Raw genomic sequence first — 15986 nt, forward strand, 5'->3', positions numbered from 1 at the left:
CTCCCCCCCTCCGTCTATATTTAGGAAGGTGAACATCCAAACTGGCTAGGCTCCCACAAAGCCAGCACATTAAGTAGGATCAAAACCCCGTCAGAATATTGTATACATAATAAATATTTACAAAAAAAAAAAAGAAACAGTAATTTAAATTACTGTTTGTTTCAATTCCTAGAGAACAGTATAAAAACTGAAAATTTGGACTGGAGAGATGGCTCAGTGATTAAGAGCACTGACTACTCTTCCAGAGGACCCTGGTTCAATTCCCAGCACAGACATGGCAGCTCACAACTGTCTGTAACTCCACTCCCAATAGACCCAACACCCATAACAAAACACAAATATATATAATAAAAGCTTTAAAAAATTAAAAAGAAAAAAGCTGAAAGTTTAACTAATAAACCGTTTCATCACTTTAGTTTTCTGATAAAATATCTTAAGTTAAACCCTGAATATAAAATTAATAATATGAAAGTCTAAAAATAATCAGTAATAATTGTCCCATATTTTTGAAATGAACCAAATTATAAAATGTTCCAGTGTTAGATGAAAACAGTAATATATGAAGAGTTAATAAAATTAATATTACTTTTCTGAGAACCAAAGTCAAGAACATAGGAAAGCATTATCTAAATCTGTTAGTCTCCACTAGAAAGAGTAGTGTAAAACAGAAGAAAACTTTCAATAATCAAACTGTCCAGGATAACATTCAAAAAGCACAAAGGAAAATGTTCCACATTTGCTTATGAAAAGATTCTAAAGAAAGGTAGATTCAATGCTGATTCACAATCATCCAAAACAACACTAAACAAAAGGATCAAACCTTTGGGGGAGGGAAAATGGAGCATGATTAATTTCTCACCAAAATATCCATTCTACTCATACAAACCCCTATCAACAGGCAGTGCTTTGTGCAAAAAGAAAAAAAAGGGAAAACTTGAAAATAGTTCCTCCTAAAATAAATGGTTAAAAGAATAAACAACTTGAGAACTTACAAAGCCTCTGAGTCAAGAATGTCCCCATGCTATGGCCCAAAGTAAAAACAAGCTGGCCACTGAAAGAGAAACTTGTATCTTATCAGAAGAAATTAAATTTATTTGTTCATTTCCTACAAACGCCCCAGAACCTTTTTCAATTTCTGTTTTCTTGACTCTACAAAAGCAACAAAGTGCACAAAATATAATGTTCTTCCAAATTTTAGACCTAGATAATAAACTAATAAAAGGTCACAGAGGAGCAAATGTCTAGTTGTTATTAAAAACTACACTTTTGTTCCATTAGCTAGTACAAAACAGTAACAGTATACACATTTAATATACTAGGAATAACAGGTAGTTGTAGAGTCAAGGAATGGTATTTGCTATCAATTTTTGAAACTTAATTACACAAAATCCATATCCAGTATTACAACTGAGAAAATGCTCAATATGTTTTCTAGATCCATCCATTTGACTGCAAATTTCAAGATGTTATTTTTTTCTGCTGTGTAGTACTCCATTGTGTAAATGTACCACATTTTCCTTATCCATTCTTCGGTCGAGGGGCATTTAGGTTGTTTCCAGGTTCAGGCTATGATAAACAAAGCTGCTATAAACATAGTTAAGCACATGTCCTTGTGGACGATTGAGCATCTTTTGGGTATATACTCAAAAGTGGTATTGCTAGGTCTTTATTGGTTCCTAATTTTCTGAGAAATCACCATACTGATATTCAAAAGGGCTGTACCAGCTTGCACTTCCACCAGCAATGCTGGAGTGTTCCCTTTACACCACATCCTCTCCAGCATAATTTGTCTTCAGTGTTTTTGATCTTGGCCATTCTTACAGGTGTAAGACAGAATCTCAGAGTTATTCTGACTTGCATTTCTCTGAAGGCTAAGGATGTTGAACATTTCCTTAAGTGTCTTGCAGCTATTTTAGATTCCTCTGTCGGAAGCAGATCCAGACCAAGTGACTTCTTAATTACTAACTGAAGATTTGCTCTCTTTCCAATCAGTACTAATCCCAAATGACTTTCCTAGTTTTGAAAACTGAGGATCACACTATCTTGAAACTCTTAGTTTCTGAACCCAATTTTAGTAAGATAAAGAAAGACGGGGTTTATAAGTTAGAAGGCATGACTAAATGCCCAGCACATGCCTAGATGGATCTGTATGTGCTCTCATGTTTCATTTCACTAACATTATGAATTACATATTAACAGGAAGCAGAGGCGGGGCAATGAGAACAAGAGAATGCTGGAAAGGAGGAAGCCCATTCCTCCCATTCCTGCCCAGACCACCGAGAAGCAAGATGTAATCTGCCCAGCTGAAAAAGGTATTGAGCCATATGGCTAACACAGACAAGAACAATGGGTTAATATAAGCTGCAAGAGATAATAAGTTGCCCAAGCTAATGGGCCAATCAGTTTTATAACCTATGGAAATCTCTGTGTGATTTTCTTTGGGGCTTGCGGGCCCTCGTGTTACAATATATTGTTCCTGGAGAGATAATACATCAGATAGCAAACTGACAAGAACAGATGCTACACTTGATCTTGGCCAAAAGCCCAAGAAGCAATTAACTGGAATTTAAACACAGATTAAGTGCTGGAGGTAAGCTCAGGAATAATACTTATGTAGCCTATTATTTGACCTTTAACATGGAAAAAAAACAAAACTAACAAACAAAAACCCACCACTGTGAAAGATAAATTAAGTCTAACTATAAAATCTGACTAAGTCATGCTAAGTTCAGTTCTGTACATTCCTAGAAAAACAAGCAGAAAAAGCAAGTTACAGTCTTAGTGTACAGAGAACTTTTCAACAAGGCAAAGGTCATTATAATTATTACAGATGAGCCAGGCTTGGGGACACACACCTTTAATTTTAGTACTCAAGAGGCAGAAGCAGATAAACCTCTGAGTTCAAGCCCAGTCTGGTCCATAGAAAGAGTTTCAGTCCAGTCAGGCCTATACAGTAAGTAAAACCTTGTCTTAAACATATATAAGTGGCAGTACCATGGATTCTTTTTTGCTGTTTTGAATATAACCCCTCAGTAAGAAAAACTGTATATATTCCAATAGAAATATTTGGGGTCATGACCAGGAAAGTCAAAAAGCATCACAGAAGCATCCAAAAACATAGACAAAAAAAAAACCCTTAGTATTTTAAAATATAATATATATATATGATGTTCTCAGAATGGCAATGATTAACACGAATAGGAGTTTGGAGACAAGGGAGGGTGGAATGAGAGAGGGAAGGAGAAACGGGGAGTTGGGGGAAAATGTATATCACATTCTATCCAAACAATTAAAATGAGAAGGGAAATAAAAGAGCTTAGAGAAGCAAGCATTTTTTATAAAACTGGTGATTTTTTTTTTTCAGTGCTGTGAACAGAACTCAAGACCTTAGGAATGCTAAACCAAGCACTCTACCACAGAGTTTTCAGTCCCCAACCTCCATGGTAGTAAAATTTTATACATATCTAAAGAGTAATATGGCAAGGTTTATCAAAATTATAGTTTTCAATTCTGCAAATCCACTTTAGAAATTTATCCTTTAAAAAAGCATATGGGACCTGTGGAGGTGATGGAATCGAGTGCTTGCTAAGAAAGCATGAAAGTCTGAGATCAGGATCCCAGCACTGTCGGATCTAGAAGGGAACTAAGGAAGACATCCCAACATTCTGGCCTCCACAAACATCAAGTGAGCAACCCCATACACAAGCAAACAACACATACACAAAAGCATTCAAAGACATTATATACATTTTCACTTTGATAACCACCAAAAAAAAAATCAACTCAATTATCAACTATCAGGAGATTGATACTTTATTGAAGTATCAATAAAGTGGAACCATTAAAAATCATGACTTAAAGAAATATAAAACATGTTCATTACTCACAACCTCATACAGAGAATTACCATATGACCCAGAAATTCCATTCTTAGAAATATACTCAAAAAAAAATTAAAACGTATGCCCAACAAATACGTATGCACTAATATTACAGCAAAATTATTCAGAATAGCCAAAAATATCCACATGCAAACAAAGGCATTTTATTTAGCCATAAACATGAGGACCAGGCAAGTAGATCAGTTGTACAAAGACTGCCTATACAAGGCCCTGAATTTGATCCCCAGCACTGCATAAACTGGGTATAATGATACACATGTCTGTACTGGCAACACTTGCAAAGTAGAGGCAGAAGGACACAGAGTTCGAGATCATCCTTGGTTACATCCTACACAATATCCATGGCATCTTGGAAGCTAGCTTATGACACAGGAGACTCCGTCTCAAAAAAAAAGTACTATTACATGTTACCAAAAGGCTTATTCTTGAAGCATTTATTAGGCTAAATGAAAGAAGCCTGACATAAGAGGTCAAGTCTATGCTTCCACTTTCACTAAATGCCTAAAATAGTCAATCCATAAAACCAAGTATGAATCCCAGCACTCAGGAGGCAGGTGCAGAGAGTTATCTGTGAGTTCGAAGTCAGCCAGAGACACATGATGAAAATCTGTCTCAAAACAGAACTTTTTTTTTCAAAACAACAAAACAACCAGAAAGTAGCTCATAGCTGCAAGCAGAAAGGGGAATTAGACATGATATTCAATATTAGGCTTCTTTTGTGATTGATATACTATGCATGTGATATATTTATAATAATATGGCTATACTAAAATCATTGAGATACACTTTAAAACAGGAAATTTAGCATTTTGTAATGTGGCACATGGAATTTTATCTCCTGGCTTCCATTGTGAGGTCAGCACATCCTTGAAATAAACTGGTTGATTTAGTTCAGCAGACGTTTCCATTATCCAATGTCTTTCTGCAGCTGTTGTTCCCTTCCCACCTGGAGCCTTTCTTTTTGGCAGAACTGGCCTTTGGGCAAAAGAAATGCCCATATCTCAACCACTGACAGAGATACAGAGCGTGCATCAATGGATAAAACAGGACTGTCATATCCTGCCAAGACAGGGTAAGATAGTTTTGAAAAGTTCCTTGCCTTTAATAATGGTATGTCAGTTATGTTAGGCCTTAGCCAAAGTTGGTTGACTCAACATTGCAAACAAGACTTTGGGTGATTGCCCAGGTAACCATCAGTTGCCTCTGTCAATTGTTGCACATTTTGGATATATCTCATTTGTTAAATAATATTTATTCCCTTCTCAGATCTTTGACGGAGCTGAAGATTATATAATTGTAGTTACTCTCTACATTATTTAGACTCCTTGAGATAGAATGTTTAGCAAAACTTTTATTCTCAATATTGTTTGTTACATTTATTATTTGTTATTATTGTATATAGTTGTATTTGGTTTAGTTCTGTCTTATTTAGACAAAAAGGGGAGATGTAGGGATAAGTCCCGCCCCTTAGGGGGCGTGGTCGCCTTGGGCTAATGTTTGCATATAAATTTGGCAAGCTGCTCCCAGCTGCTGCTTCTGCTTTCCTGGTCTCTGCCAGAACGGTGGTTCTGTAAGTCTATTAAAGGAGCATATATTAGTTTCAAAAAAACAAAAAGCAACAAAATTATTACCATCTGTAAAGAAAAGTAAATAACTAACACAAAAAAATACACAAAGTTGAGAAAAATCCAGGAGACAATAAGCATGTATTGTTAACCTGGGGTCCATGAATATCAGGGAATTTGTGAATCTGTATACAGGAAGAAACTGTATCACAGATTTCAGAGACCTAGACAACCTACACAGTAGTGATAGCGGTAACTATGACCTTTGTCAAAAACAGAACTTAATATTCATGTCACAAAATAGCTGTTACAAAAATCTTAGAATATTTTCACTGTTTTATATATAATGTAATAATATAGGAAATACAAACACTTTCATATCACATTTGTTTATTAATTTTGGTATTTCAATTAAGAGTTTTGTTTGGTTACGAATTTTTAGGGAAAGAGCTAATTTTCTTTTCTTTTCTTTTTTTTTTTTTTTTTGAGACAAGGTGTCATGTATCACACGATATCCCTGAACTCCCCTAAGTGGCCAAGGAACCTTGAACTTCTGATCCTCTTGCCTCCATCTCCAAAGTGCTGGATCACAAGTGAGGACCATTACAGCCAACTATATATGGTGGTAACAGAACCAACAGTAAGTGATGTTAATTTGCACTCTACACCAAATAAGATAAACACTCAGCACAACAGGTTCCTTTTCAATCCAATTTATTTCCTTTCATTTACCTTCAATTACTATGCAAAAGAACACAGCCTTCTCCAGGCTATCAATGGTGTTCTCATAACCTAGCAAAAGTTAACCTGTGAAGTTTACAGGCCAGGAAGTCAATACTGAAGACACTCGGTCAAAAATTAAGAAGGGCCTAAATTTACGAAAACCACTCCAGTAGAGATTGCAGCAATCTATTTTTCTATTTTTTTTTAAGACAGGATTTCATTATATAGCCCTAGCTGGTCTGAGTAGAACTCAGTATACTGGTAAGACTGGGTTCAAATTTAAGAGATCTAGATGTTCTGCTTCTCAAATGCTAAGAGTAAGACTTGTGCCACCACTAACACAAAATTCATTATTCCCTTCCCTGAAACGACTTTTAGGCATATTCTCCTTACTCTGAGGTCTCTCCTTCATATAAAATAACCAATGTGCCTTGAAAGCTTTCTTTTTTTCATCCCAACATAAATCTATTTTATTAGTTCCTTGAGAATTTCATTCAGTATTTTGATTATATCTACAACACCACTTTAAACCTATTTATTGATTATATTTTAATTCTAAATCTTAAAAGAAACTTATTCTCATTCCAACTGATACCTCTTGTCTACCAGATTAATCTTCTAACTAAAATTTTCATTTCCTGAAAATTTCATCCATGAGCAGTGTACTTACATCATTTCTACTTTTTCTCCACTTCATTCATATATATATATATATATAAATAATGTGTATCCATCATTTTGTGTTACTTGATTAATCAACATGTGTTTTGGGCTGAATATCTAAACTGGCTATCAGAGGACTTGTCACTGGATAAAGTTCCTTCTCCCTCTCTCAGAGCCACCGAGTACCCTAAAGCTCCTCATGCAGAAGTGGATCTTGTGAGATTAACCCATTTATATTGGCATGTAGAATGGTGTTGTCATTATGCAGGTCTTGTTAAGACAACCATATTGTTGAGATTTCATGGTTCTGCTTCCCTGCCCTGTCTTTGCAGCAGGCAATCTGGTTTTCTGGCTCTTATAATCTTCCTGACCTCTCTTCATAGGGGTTTCATTGCAGATCTGCCCAATGGGGTTGAGCACTTCACAGTCACTTATTTTTTGCATTCTGATCAGTGTGGTTTTCATGTGGCCTCCGTGTGCTGCAAAAATAAGCTTTTTCATTGAAGGATGAAAGCTATACCTTTCAGGCTGGACTGGTACTCAGGTTGCTCAACTCAAGCTAGGCCTTCTTCAAATGTTCAGGTTAATATTTTTAACATAAATCCCAGTAATCAGGTGCTCACCTGTGTGTAAGACCCAGCTTCCATCCCTAGCACAGTTTGAAAAAGAATGAGTAAACTTTAAACTTTTATCAACATGCTCAAATCATCCAATGGTTCCCAAAGTCTTTAATAGTATAGGTTAAGTAAGAGATTTTGGAGCTATACAGTATCTACCAGTAAAATTAAGTGTGTGGTTAATTAATAAATGCTTCTAAAATAAAGCCACATTATAACTTTCAAATTAAATATTAGTAAGAAAACCTCAACATAAGTATTTTAAATATACTTGCTGCTCTAAAATTAAAATCTGTGTCAATGACCAAAGACAAAACTAACATCCCTTATGTAAGAACAGATCCCACTTAAAATCACGCTTTAATCTGCCCCATTAACTTCATGTTCCTATTATTCAAAGTTAACCAGAAGTTAAATTGACTTTCCAAAAACTTAACATCTGCAAATATATATGTTGATGTAATTTCCACTGCTTACAAAGACACTTATGTATTTAATACACATTCCCTAATCTCTTACTATATATAAAGCATTATATATTTCTTATTATGTTTCAAACACTTGAGTCACAAAAATGAAGTATACATCATCTTTATGTTTCAAAATGACATAGTCTAGAAGCAAAGCCAAGACATAAACAAAGTAATTTTAAGACCCTGTGGCAAATTTTATCAAAGAGGAACAGGCAGGATGCTAAAGGCACACAAGGAAAGTCATAAAGCAAAGCCTGGAAGTGTCAGATAAGGTTTCCCAGATTAAGCAGCACCTGAGGTGAATTATTGAAGCAGTCAGTGGGGTCATAAAGTATAAGGTACTGCAGGCACATTTCCAGCACAGAGCAGACTGTAAGTCACTCACTATGCTAAGCTAGAGAATATGTGAGAAGAAAGAGGAATAAATAATAAAACCGGAGAGGTACTCAAAGAAAAGATCTTGTTGGGCCTTCCTTATAATGGTATGAAATGTGCACTGTATTCTAGGAGACTAGGAAAACATCCTGGAAAACACAGGCTAGAAATTTCAACAACCTAATTGTCAATCCTCCACTTAATATATAGACCATCATGAAATCCGTTAAATTTCAGCATTCTCATTAAAATATACAGTAGGGATTAATAATATCAATCTCACCAATACTATAAAGAAAAATGGTATTTCATTTAAATCTAACATAGAGACAGTAAATGCTCACACCCCTGACTTGATAGTAGTTACTAATTTTTATTTATTTTTTGCTTTTTGTTTTTTTGAGACAGAGTTTCTCTGGGTAGCCCTGGCTGTCCTGGAACTACCTCTATAGGTCCAACTGCCCTCAAACTCAGAGATTCACCGGCCTCTGCTTCTTGAGTGCTGAGGATAAAGGCATGCACCACCACCACCACCCAGGTAAATTTGTAAACCTTTAAGTAATAACAAAAAAAAAAAAAATTTAGCTGAATATGATGTCTCACATCTGCAATTCTAATACTAGATAGATTGAGACAAGAGGAGTGTCTTGAGTTATAGAATAGCTGTAAAGTGAAATCCCGCCTCAGGTGAAAGAACTAAAATTACAAAAATAATAATAACAGAATATGTAATAAAGATCTCATGTGACCCTCAAAATCAAAATATTTACATCTTTACTGAAAGTCTACTGACTCAATCTAGCACACAATGTATAACCAGAAAATATTAAAATATTAACTATTATTATAACTGAAACATTTTAAGTATGAAATAGAAGATGCAATAAAATTTACAAAAATCTGATGATAACAAATATAAAGGGACAAAAGGAATGTAAGAAAATGATAAGGATGTTGCTGTAACCTATTTCCTTGCTTTCCTTTCATTTCATCATAAAGGGGAAAAAAAGGACTTCTACCTCTGCTTACTCATCCCTGTAAGTTAAAACACATTATGTACTGTCCGTAACAGCACTAAATGTTACTGTCAGTTAGCATATTCACCTGTTTGCTATGACCAGACTTAAATGCCCTATGCACGGAATAATAGGGACTCTGGAGTCAAACATGACCCAATGTAAACAGGAATGTTAAGTAACTTGTATGTTTACTAATAAGAAGCTGCAATAGCTAGCATATATTGAAGTTATCAGATCTGTTAGATATCATTCTAAACACTTTATGAGAATTAGATCATTTAATCAGTATTTAACCCTGAGATAAGTGCTATTACTATCTTCTTATTACAGATGAAGAAACTGAAACATAGAGAAATTAAATGAATTTCTGGTAGCTACAACATGGAAGGCTCATGGCTCAAATTCTTAAGAATCATACTGTCTATATCACAGTATTTTCAGAAAGATTAGTTTAGATTACATGTGCAGAGTCTGTGGGAGTGAATTTTCTTAGTTCTTGGTATTTAGTAATCTAAAAAGTATTAGTTCCATCCCACAGTAAAGACTTGATCCAAAAGGGAGGGAGGGAAAGAAAAGTAGGATATTTTAACTCAGTGAGTGATAGGACACAAAGATAGCATGCTTAGCACCCTAGGTTCAACTTCAACATTACATATGCTTATTACATACAAAACATTGTGCTTTAAATGTCTTCATTTCCTAGACCCCTAAGTTCAATAGCTTATAGCCATTTTAAAAATTAATAAATACATACTAATTGGCTAGGTATGAGTTTGTGGTTCCTTTTAAAATTATTTCCTTTATAAACAGAGTCTTGCTATATAGCAGAACCTTGTCTTGAACTTACTACTCTCCTGCCATAGTCCTCCAACTGCTGAGATTTCAGGCGTGTCTCCATGCCCAGTATGGTTGTACGAATGTATTTGAATGTTTCCCAGTTGGTGGACTGGGAAGGACTAGGAGGTGTGGCCTTGTTGGAAGAGGTGTGTCACTGAAAGGTGGGCTTTGAGGTCTCACACCATTCCCAGTAAGTGTTCTTCTCTCCAACTTGCTGCTTGGCTACTGACAGGGTGCCATACCTGCTTGCCTGATATCATGCTCTCTGCCATGAGGGTCAAAGGCTCATCCTTAATAAATACAAGCAAGTTCCCGATTAAATGTGACACCAGCTAAATAATACTTGTCCTGATTCAGAGTTTTCAAACCTGGAACAATTTTACATTGTTACGTTACTCTTATGTTATTCTTATGATGTGGATCTAGTATGTTCTCTGCAGACTGGATTAAAGGTTTGGTTAGCAACTAATAGGCTCCAGTTTTCAAGATGCAAAACATTAGAAATATTTACCATAAAGAAATTAACTGAACCACTCAAAACTCCTCCTCAGAGGGGTAAGACAGAGAGTGAGGGAGAAGAGCTGGCAGGAAGAGAAGGAAAGGAAAGGAGTGAGGAGGGGGGAATGGGGAAAGGCGAAATGAACGCGATCCATAACCAAGGTGAAGTAATACTAAGAGATACACAGTCAAGTTCTTAGGGAAGAAGTAAGCAAATGAGTCAGGGTTTCACACTGTAAGATTCCTGGGCAATGAAAGAATACACTATGACTCAATTAAAATTGAAGTCACCCAGAGATAAAATCTATTTCATGTACTAGAAGTCCAGTGTTAGTGCAGTTAAGTAAAGCAAAGATGTAGTATTTTCATTGTGAAGCATAGAACATGGATTAATAATTATATTTTTGTTGTTACTTTGATGTCTTTGTTGTTATTTCTGGATTAAGACTCACATATATTATTTTAATAACTTTAAAATTACTAAATAGCAAAAGGAAACAGAATATGGCATGGCTCACCTAAATGACATTTCTTTGAAGTAAAAAAAAAAAAATAGTAAAAGAAATTTAGAAAGGAAAAAAAGTTCTCTGTGAAATTAAATCCCAGAAACTGAAATTTAGAATTCTGGCTCACAGTTCCAATTGATTTCAAAATATAGGAAACAAACCAAACAGCCAGAAACCAGTAAACCACAATAACTACCAATTATTTCACAGTAAAAGACATGCCTACCAAATGCAACTAAATTTGTAAGTTCTCATAAAATTGCAAACCTTTAAACAGTTGGTAAAGTCCATTTGCCACTCAAGCCTTTCCCATCAGAGTTGTGTCCCTGTCTCCTTGTGGCTCCTCATTCCCTTTCCTCTCCTTTCCTACCCTTTTTCCCTCAAATTTTACTTTGAAGATGGAAAGGATTTTCTAAGTATTATAACTTTTAGATATAATTTTACAAGTATGCATGTTGCACGTATTCTACTCAGTCTTAATAAAAACCCAGAGCAGAGTCAGACATCAGGGTGTGAAAGCTGGGAGATCAGAGAAGCAGAGCAGTCAGCCACTAGAGAGACCTTTTATCTCTACCAGAGCCTCAGAAAGAAAGGGTGATCCTGTCCCTGAGTCCTCAGACTGCACGTGAGCTCCTGTCTTCTCCCACCTTATATTCCTCTCTCTGCCCAGCCCTATCACTCCACCTCCCTAGTGCTGGGATTAAAGGCATGTGATCCCAAGTGCTGGGATCATCTTTGTGTGAGCTGTTTCTCAGATTCAATCTCATGTAGCTCAGGGTGGACTGGAACGCACAGAGCTCCGTCTGCCTGTCTCCCCAGTGCTGGAATTAAAAGTGTGTGTCACCAATGCCTGGACTCTTTGGCTAACTAGTGGCTTAGCTCTACACTTGATTTTCAGGCAAGCTTTATTTGTTAGATCAGAAACAAAATATCATTACATATATACTATCATTTAAACTAATACCCTGAAGCCCTCTGTAGCAAGAATAAACTTACTTCCATCCAGGGTTATTTTTCACATTTACTGTATTTAAATAATGCTCTATAACAAATTCTTGCCAATGAAATTTGAGGAAATGTCCCTTTCAGTTCTTAAGAAATAGTCTGTGAGCAATAAACAGAATCCAAGATCCTAGGAGTGGAGGAGTCACAAAACATAAGGTGCACTAAAATAGGTTACCACAAGACAACCATGCTAACCAGTACATTCAAACTTCTGCATGTTAAAGCACTAAAATATTATGGTAAAGTGATTGCCATAATCAGCATTAGCAGTAAAGACAGAAATTTCTAAATATTTTAATCCCTCTTAAAGGTGTTTATAATGAATATTCTGGAAAGGTTCAGAATCTAATAATATTCCACCTTGATTTTGTTGTAATTTCTTTAGTTTAAACAAAAAGGATGAATATTTCCAGTTAAAAATAAACTATCCACATACTTGGCTCTTTTGTTTGTTTGGAGTAGGGGGCTTCCTTTTTTGTTTTGGGGGAGGCCTGGCTTGGTTTGTCAGCCTGAACTGACCTTAACTACAGGGTTCTGCCTCTGCCTCACAAGGGGTGGGATTATAGGATGTGAGGATAGAGGAATCCCTACTCACTGCCGGTGGGAGTGTAAACTAGTACAGCCAGTATAGAAATTACCTCAAAAAAATTAAAAACAGGGCAGCCATATGATCCAGCTATTATCACTCCTATATATGTCTACTCAAAAGACTCTATGTCCTGACAGTAATAGACATTCACATTCATATTTATTGAAGCTATATTCATGATAGCAAGGAAATGCAATCAGCCTAGATACCCATAATGAAAATGTGGTATACAGACACAATAAAATTCTAGTCAGCTGTAAAGAATAATTTTTCAAGAAAATGAGTGGCCTGGAAAACATATTAAGCCAACTGATACAAATCCACAAAGACAAAAACCAACATTCTCTCTTCATATGCAGAGTCTAGCTTGTGCATACATATGTATATAAGTGGGAATAAAGTTGGATATTTATATTCCCACTTATACTAGAATGGACTCCAAGAAAGAGTAAAGAGACTCTGAGGAGGGAGACGAAGCATGAAAGAACATACATGACATGAAATCAGACAGGGGTACAGGAGTAAAACAAAGGGTTAAAGGGCTGGAGTGATAAGAGGGAAATCAAAACAAATTTCTTTGAAAATACAACAGTGATACTTAACACCCTGTATGTTAAAGTTTTATGTAAATCAAAGTATATTTTGCCTTCTAATAAAGCTAACCCTATAAGCATGTATATTATATATATAATATATTCACATATATATAATTTTCACTGGTTATATGTATCAAAACTTTCACTGAATTCTTTGAAATTTTAGAAAACCTCACTGTATATTTACAAAATTTGGAAAATATATTAAGATTATTGTTAAAAACAAAGATAAAATCTAACTAGAGGCACTGATGTTTCTAAGAACCATTTTTTATTTTTAATTATAAGTGTGTGTGTCTATAAATAATTATGTGGAAGCCAGAAGAGTGTCAGATCCCATAAAGCTGGCATCAGTTATCAGCTGCCCAACATGGGTGCTTGGAGTACAACTCTGGCCCTCTGTGTAGCACTATGTTGCTCAGCTGCCTCTCTAACATCAAAATTAGTATTTTTCAAGAGACATGAACTTAACTCTCAATGAAATTATTCCCACATTCTCACTGCTCTGTCTTCACCCCAATCCCAAAAAAGAAAGGGGGGCACCTTAAATTAGAACCAAGTAAAATGGCAACTGCCTATAACTGCATAAGGAGGCTGAGGCAGGAGGGGGATAAGTCTGAGGTAAGTTACATCACAGGGCAAGCCCCTCAAAAAATTTTTAAGAAGCAAGCAATTTTAAAATTTGCGATTCTTTTAATCTTTCCTAGCTTTACTTTATACTCCTCACTATTACGGTTTTCCCAAAACATAAATCAAAATTAAATTTAAAAAAACTTAAAAATTCAATGACTAACACATTTATCACTCTATACAAAATAATGTGAAATAGCAAATTATCATAAGACGGTAGAAAAAGCCTTGCTGACACTCAGAAAGGGACTCCTAAAGGTTTTATTTATCAGAATTAATAACATGAACTGGAAGAACACTTTTATGACACAATTCTAGTTCTCTGATCCATTTTAACATTTGATTGCATTCAGACATGTACAGAACTTAGAATCCTCCCCCTGGGGATATGTTACAAAAATTCTTAAGTAATTAAACTAAGGGACTATTCCAAAATAGTAAGCACATCAAATACAGCTATTTACTATAAACTCACACGTAAAGCTCCAATGAAAACTTTATTTCTAGAAAAAGTACATCTCATATGCTCACAAACACTTTCTATATCTCGAAGGCCTAAAAAAAAAACTTCTTTTGCCCTTCAGTGTTGGAAACCAAACCCAGGGCTTCACACATGCAAGGTGAGTTGTACACAAAGCTACATCCCCAGCTGTATTTTCTTGGTCCCTAAGTCAGTTAAGCAATCGTTCTAGGTAATTAATGAGTATTTGCACTTAAAAATGCGTGCCACGCATGTTTTGTCATCCTAGTCTTACAACCTTACTGAAAAGATTAAAAAAAAAAACCTCTAGATATTCTAATGAGAAAGAGAATACGAGAACAAATACGAATTTCATGGCCATGGTTCTAATAGGTCTGTAAAAGTTAAAGAGCTTTTCCATTGAACTCAACACATCAGGCTGTTCTTCAAGTGCTGGTAATAGAAAACAGCTTTACCTCCTCCTCTCCACCACCCCCAGCTTTCCAACGAACAACATACTGTTTCTTTGTGAGACCAGGTTCAGAAAGAGCAGTCTCTGGCCATCACACTGACCACAGCCTAAAAGCATCCAATCTGTCCTGGGACTCCACCCCCAGGCAAGGTCTAACTGTGTGGGCTAAGTAAGCACCCCTGTAAAGACAGTGAGGTAAATAGGCAAGGCAATCAGAGGCCGTTTATAAATAGTTCTGCGAAGCACTCCGTCTACCAGCAGGTTTACCTTTAGGTCGGTTTTCTGACTTGGTCCTTCTAAAATAGCTTTCCAGGAGCACCCCGGGAAGCCGCTTGGTCTAGGTCGGGGAGACTTGAGGAAAGCATGTTTGGTTGTCCAGGGAGGGCTATGCTGACGGGCAACGGAGACCCCGAGAGGATGAGGTAGCATCTCAGGGCGCTGGGCTGGGCTGCCCCTGTGTACACGCGGCTCAGCTAAACTCCTGAGCACAATCCCCCTAAACAGCCTAAGCTACGTAAGCTGGCTCGGCGAAGGTGACAGCTCGGGGAACTTCCTCTTCCTTGGCGACCTCCTCAGATCCATGTGTCCACGCCTTTCCCTCCAGGAGGCAGGGCAGGAGCAATTTCAAATTCCCCAGATCGATCCGACCCCACCAGCAGCACAGGCCACGAAGGCCAGTTCCCCTTCCTGCCCCCGCCTTTCCTGGGTGATTCTCTCCCTTCGCGTTAGGGAAAAAAAAACAACAACAACAAATCTGGCCAACGCTAAAGTGATCTCCAACAACAACAAAGACGTCTTTACTCGGGCTACCCCGCACGCAGCCTCCGGGGAAGGGCGGAGAGGGGGGCTCCGAGGAGCACGTCTTCCGAGATGGACTGTTTGGATTCACTTTCCCTCGGGGTCCCCCCACCAGCCGGGGAAAGGCCTGCAGTTCGAACGCCCCAATCTGCCTCCGTCTCCCCTCGGGAGCCGTGGGGGGCGGCCCAGGCGACCGCCACCCGCGTGTCCCGCCCCCGACCCTCACCTGGACAGGCCCGGGGCAGCGCCCAGGGCCCG

The 15986-nt window shown here is 37.1% G+C and overlaps 1 protein-coding gene and 1 pseudogene across 5 annotated transcripts in view; both read right to left on the reverse strand.

The window, feature by feature from the left end:
* Cnot6l (CCR4-NOT transcription complex subunit 6 like) overlaps window positions 1-15986 on the reverse strand; it is a 79272-nt gene that overhangs the window by 60163 nt on the left and 3123 nt on the right. The window contains exon 1 of one of the 5 annotated variants that reach the window (XM_026785046.1): window positions 15955-15974. The exons of the other annotated variants lie outside the window; for them this stretch is intronic. The gene's annotated coding sequence lies outside the window, so the exon portion shown is untranslated. Of the gene's footprint in view, window positions 1-15954; window positions 15975-15986 lie in introns of those variants that run through there. 5 annotated transcript variants of the gene reach the window in all.
* Window positions 2440-2556, reverse strand: LOC113457520 (annotated as a pseudogene).

Source organism: Microtus ochrogaster, linkage group LG1, assembly GCF_000317375.1.
Source record: "Microtus ochrogaster isolate Prairie Vole_2 linkage group LG1, MicOch1.0, whole genome shotgun sequence".
Lineage (NCBI taxonomy): Eukaryota > Metazoa > Chordata > Mammalia > Rodentia > Cricetidae > Microtus > Microtus ochrogaster.